Source organism: Balaenoptera acutorostrata, chromosome 1 (assembly GCF_949987535.1).
Source record: "Balaenoptera acutorostrata chromosome 1, mBalAcu1.1, whole genome shotgun sequence".
Lineage (NCBI taxonomy): Eukaryota > Metazoa > Chordata > Mammalia > Artiodactyla > Balaenopteridae > Balaenoptera > Balaenoptera acutorostrata.
The window spans coordinates 100167147-100172838 of record NC_080064.1 but is presented as its reverse complement, the minus strand read 5'-3'; the positions used below and the strand labels follow the sequence as shown (position 1 = coordinate 100172838).

The following is a 5692-nucleotide window of genomic DNA, read 5'->3' as shown; positions in this document are numbered from 1 at the left end:
TGTCGTACTTTCTTCCTTCCTGATGTTCTTCCTTACAAGATTTCTTCTTCTTTTTTTTAAAAAAATAATTAATTTATTTATATTTTGGCTGTGCTGGGTCTTCGTTGCTGCATGAAGTGGGCTTCAGTAGTTGTGGCATGTGGGCTCAGTACTTGTGGTGCACAGGCGTAGTTGCTCTGCAGCATGTGGGATCCTCCCAGACCAGGGCTCGAACCCATGTCCGCTGCATTGGCAGGCGGATTCTTAACCACTGAGCCACCAGGGAAGTCCAAGATTTCTTCTTTTATCATTTTCTTTCTGTTTAGAGAGTTTCCTTTAGCCATTCTTTTAGGATAGGTCTGCTGGACAAATTCTCCTAATTTTCCTCCCTCTGAGAAAGTCTTGATTTCTCCTTCATTCCTGAAGGATATGTTTTCTGGATATAGAATTCTGGGTTGACACTTCCTTTCTTTCAGCACATGAAAAATGTGCCATCTCCTTCTGGCCTCCATGGATTTTGATAAGAAAACCTGCTGTCATTCAAAGTGTTTATCCCCTATAAATAATGCATCTTTTCTCTTTTGCTGCTTTCAAGATTTTTTCTTTGTTTTTAGTTTTCAGATGTTTGACTATGATGTGTCCTGGCATAGATTTTGAGGGTTTGTGCTATTTAGGGTTCACTCAGTTTCCTGAATTTGTAAGCTTAGGTCTTTTGGACAAATTTTCAGGAAATTTAGGAAATTTTTCAACCATTATTTCTTTGAATACTTTTTAATCTCTGCCCCCTTTCTTGATCTTTCTAAGACTCTGGTGACACAACCACTAGATTTTTTGTATAGCTCCACAAGTCCCTGATTCTATATTCATTTTATTTTTCTGTCTATTTTATCTCTGTTGTTCAGATTGAGTTATTTCTATTGTTCTATTTTCAAGTCCATGGATTGTTTCCTCTGTTTCTTCAGTTCTGCTATTGAGCCCATCCATTGACTTTTAGTTTGGTTACTGTATTTTATATTTAAGTTCTAAAATTTCCATTTACCCCTTTCTTATCTTCTATTTCTTTACTGAGACTTTGTTTTCATTGGTTTCAAATCTGTTCATAATGGCTCACTGAAACATTATTATGATGGCTTCTTCAAAATCTTTCTTTGACAGATCATTCTAACAACTATATCATTTGGATATGGGTATCTGATTATTGCCTTTTCTCATTCATATTGAGAGATTTTCCTGATTCTTGGTTTGAGTGATTTTTGATCAAAGCATGAACATTTTGGGCATTATGTTATAAAACTTTGGGTTTTATTTAAATTTTATGTTTTAGCAGACCTCCTCTGACACTGCTATGGTGCCTCCTTGTTCATCTCCACAGAGAAGGCTTTGCATGGGGTCTAGGATTTTCAGTATGGTTTGCAAAGCTCTTGCTGATTTTTCAAAGTATTATGTGCAATAATAAAACCACTGGTGGAGGGGATGGGAAAGCACAGGTAAATGAGCCCAGGTATGCTGACCTGGCTGACTCATTTTTTTTTAACAGATTACAATATCTTATTCACTAATAAACTAAAAGTCCATTTCTAGATGTTTGTTTCTCCTGCATGCCTCATTTGTTTTCAAAGCCCTATAAGGGGCAGCTTCACCTAGTCCTCAGACTCAGATCCATCTTCATCTTGACTAATCTGGAAGTAACAAACTTCATAAGTCTCCTTGTCAGATGCAACCACATAAAGTCAATCATGAAGATTGTTCTCCTTAAGATATTTTGTGGTAAGATATTTCAAATACCTTTTAGAGAACTATTTCTCAGGAACAATTGTGATTTTATTCTTGAAGCATTCAATGGGAATGACATTCCCAAGATCTCCAGTTTTTCCATTGACTTTAACCTTCTCTCATGGAAACTGTTCAAAATTTCCAGAATCAAACTTCTATCTTCTACTGGATGAGTAAGGTCCACATTAAACTTCCAGGTTGACTTCTTAGGCTTCTGTGGTGGCACCACCTGAAGACTGGCTGGGCAATTAGAGAGAGACTGGCTGACTCATTTAAGAGAGAATTAGTCAATAGCCAATGAGAACAGGCTCTGCCATGGTCTGAATGTCTGTGAACCCCACACATTCATGTTGAAATCCTAACCCCAAAGGTGGTGGTATTAGTAGGTGGTGGCTTTGGGAGGTGCTTCAACTGTGGAGGGGATCCTCATAAATGGTATTAGTGCCTTATAAAAGAGGATCCAGGAGATCCCTAGCCATGTGAGGACACAATGAGACATCTCCGACCCGGAAGAAAGCCCTCACCCAACCGTGCTAGCATCCTGATCTTGGACATCAAACTTCTAGAACTGTGAGAAATAAATTTCTGTTGTTTATAAGCTATCCGGTCTGTGTATTTTGTTATAGCAGCTTGAAAGGACTAAGACAGGTCCCCAATGAAAGGAGGCCCCAGCCAGGGTGAATGGGAGGACAAGAAGGGGCATTTTGCAATCCACCAGGGTTTGAATGGCAGCCAATTTAAAAAATCAACAAAAAAAAAGTTATTATAAAGCTATAATTAGAGGAGGCTGTGGTAAGCAATTGGTCTCCATGCTTTTGAGTCAGAACTGAATCAGAGTCCTATAAAATTGAGTCAGAACACCAAAGCCCTGTCCAGGTTGCTCATGTACAAACAAAAAAAAGGTTTATAATAATTAGTTAGTTCCAGATTGAAGGAGGTGGTTGGAGAGCTAAATTTATATCACACAATGCCTGGTCATGTTTAGGTTTTCATAGAAGAGGGTGAGTTACTGAGAACTTCATTAAATAGCAACTTCAGAAAAGTTGGGAATCCATTGCTGGCAATAACTAGGAGCCCTAGCAAAGAATCCTCTTGTTTGGGCTTCCCTGGTGGCGCAGTGGTTGAGAATCTGCCTGCCAATGCAGGGGACACGGGTTCGAGCCCTGGTCTGGGAGGATCCCACATGCCGCAGAGCAACTAGGCCCGTGAGCCACAATTACTGAGCCTGCGCGTCTGGAGCCTGTGCTCCACAACAAGAGAGGCCGCGATAGTGAGAGGCCCGTGCACCGCGATGAAGAGTGGCCCCCACTTGCCGCAACTAGAGAAAGCCCTCGCACAGAAACGAAGACCCAACACAGCCATAAATAAATAAATAAAATAAAAATTAAAAAAAAAAAAAAAAGAATCCTCTTGTTTGATAGTGAGCCTGGAAAATGAATGGTTTGCAGAGAGTCTGCAAGTGAGAGCTTTGCCTTCTTGGTATAAATCATGCCCTAGGCAATGAACTTTGGTTTGACAAAACTGTAACTTTTCTTTGGAAACTTATGATATTCTAGCTAAAAAATTAAATGGATTGATACCAGTCCTAGAGCTCACTTCATCTTTAGAATGCAGCAAAATGTTAACTATGTATTGGATGAACATAAAATAACAAGGTAATCTAAGGTCTTTAAAGTCCTAGTAAGAATTCGTGAATAGTGGGTGGTTGCTTAAGTAAACCCCTGAGTGACCTCTGTGGAGATCTTCACTTTGGGCTTTATTAGGACACAAGAATATAGGTAAGTCTGGGTCCAAACGAACTATAACCTCATTATGAACTGAAGAATCCTCATGAATTTCAAGGAAGTAGTGATCAGAAGAGTGTTTATTCTGGCAATGCCATTTGCACTATTAAGTTAGTGGATCATGTCACAAGAGAAAAGAATGTTTTATGGTATGAGGTCTACTTTTTTATTATCCCAAACAGAAAATCTGTACCCATTAAAAAATAACTCCCCATTCCTTCCTCCTTCCAGCCCCTGATAACCTCTATTCTATTCTCTCTGTCTATGAATTTGCCTATTCTGGATACCTCATATAAGTGGAATCCAAGGGACATGCTCTGGCAAGACAGGGTGACAGATAAACTACCTTCTAAGGCTCATGGGTCTTATTACCTGCAGGACTAGTGTAGCCTAGTGTTAAGAGCACGTATTGTCATCAGATGACCTGGATTTGAATCCTATCTCCACTACTTCTATTTTTCTTTTTAAATTTTTATATTGCGGTAAAATGCACATAACATTAAATTTACCATCTTAATCATTTTTAAGTGTACAGTTCAATAGTGTTAAGTACATTCACATTGTGCAATCAATCTGCGAGACTCTTTTCATCTTGCAAAACTGAAACTCTGTACCTATTAAACAACAACTTCCGACTCCCTCCTCTCCCCAGTCCCTGGCAGCCACCATTCTACTTTGCGTCCTTCTAAATTTGCCTGCTCTAGGTATCTCATATAGGTGGAATCATACATCATTTTTCCTTTTGTGACTGGCTTATTTCACTTAGCAAAATGCTTTCAAAGTTCACCCAAGTTGTGGCATGTATCAGAATTTCATTATTTTTTTAAGGCTGAATAATATTCCATTGTATGTATATACCACATTTTGTTTTTTCATCTGTTGATGAACATTTGGGTTGTTTCCACCTTTTGGGTATTGTAAATAATGCTGCTATGAACATGAGTATACAAATATCTGAGGCCCTGCTTTCAGTTATTTTGTGTATATAACCAGCAGTGGAATTGCTGGATCACATGTTTCAAATGCCAAACTATTTTTCATTCCCACCAGCAAGACACCAGGTTCCAATTTTTCCACATCCTTTTCACAGCTTGTTCTTTTCTTTCTTTCTTTTTTTTTCTTTGTTTGATATAGACATCCTAATGGATGGGCCATGTGAAATGGTATCTCACTGTGGTTTTGATTTGTATTTTCTCTAATGGCTAGTGACATAGTGACACTGAGCATATTTTCATGAGCTTATTGGTCATTTGTATATCTTCTTTGGAGAACTGTGAAGTCTTTTGCTCATTTTTGTTTTGTTTTGTTTTCTTTGTTTTGTTTTTGGCCACGTGTGCAGCTTGTGGGACCTTAGTTCCCTGACCAGGGATCGAACCGGGGCCCACTGCAGTGAAAGCACAGAGTCCTAACCACTGGACGTCCAGGGAATTCCCTTTTGCTCTTTTTCTTTTTTTAACACTTTTATTAGAGTATTATTGCTTTACCTTTTGCTCATTTTTGAATTGGGCTGTTTGTTTTTTGTTGTTGAGTTGTAGGAGTACTTTATATATTCTGAATAGTAATCCCTTTTCACATATATGATTTGTGAATATCTTTTCCAATTCCATGGGAGAGAATTCCTACTCACTTTTGCCTTCTCTAAACTCTATCTGCAAGTTGAAGTCTTCAGATACCTGTCCCCTTTTGGGACTGTCTCTGTTGTTATCAAGTAGTTCTGTTTGTGCCTGTCCTGACTTTTCAGCTGGCATATAGACTATGGTTTTGATCTCCGCTTCCCCACCCCATCACCATAACAGCACTTAGCACGGTTCTGGGATAGGTGGTATCCAGAGACACAGCCTCTTATAACTAGGAGCGATCCTACACACATCTTTTTTTTTTTTTTTAATAAGTTTATTTATTTTATTGTTTACTTTTTGGCTGCATTGGGTTTTTGTTGCTGTGCATGGGCTTTCTCTGGTTGCGGCGAGTGGGAGCTACTCTTCATTGCGGTGCGCAGGCTTCTCATTGCAGTGGCTTCTCTTGTTGCGGAGCACAGGCTCTAGGAGCGCGGGTTTCAGTAGTTGTGGCACACGGGCTCAGTAGTTGCGGCACGTGAGTTCTAGAGCACAGGCTCAGTAGTTGTGGCTCACGGGTTTAGTTGCTCTGCAGCATGT

At 39.4% G+C, this 5692-nt stretch overlaps 1 pseudogene; it reads right to left on the bottom strand.

Annotated features, from left to right (window-relative positions):
• Nucleotides 1-1619: 1619 nt before the first annotated feature.
• Nucleotides 1620-5284, bottom strand: LOC103008103 (60S ribosomal protein L22-like 1; annotated as a pseudogene).
• Between the last annotated feature and the right edge of the window lie 408 nt (nucleotides 5285-5692).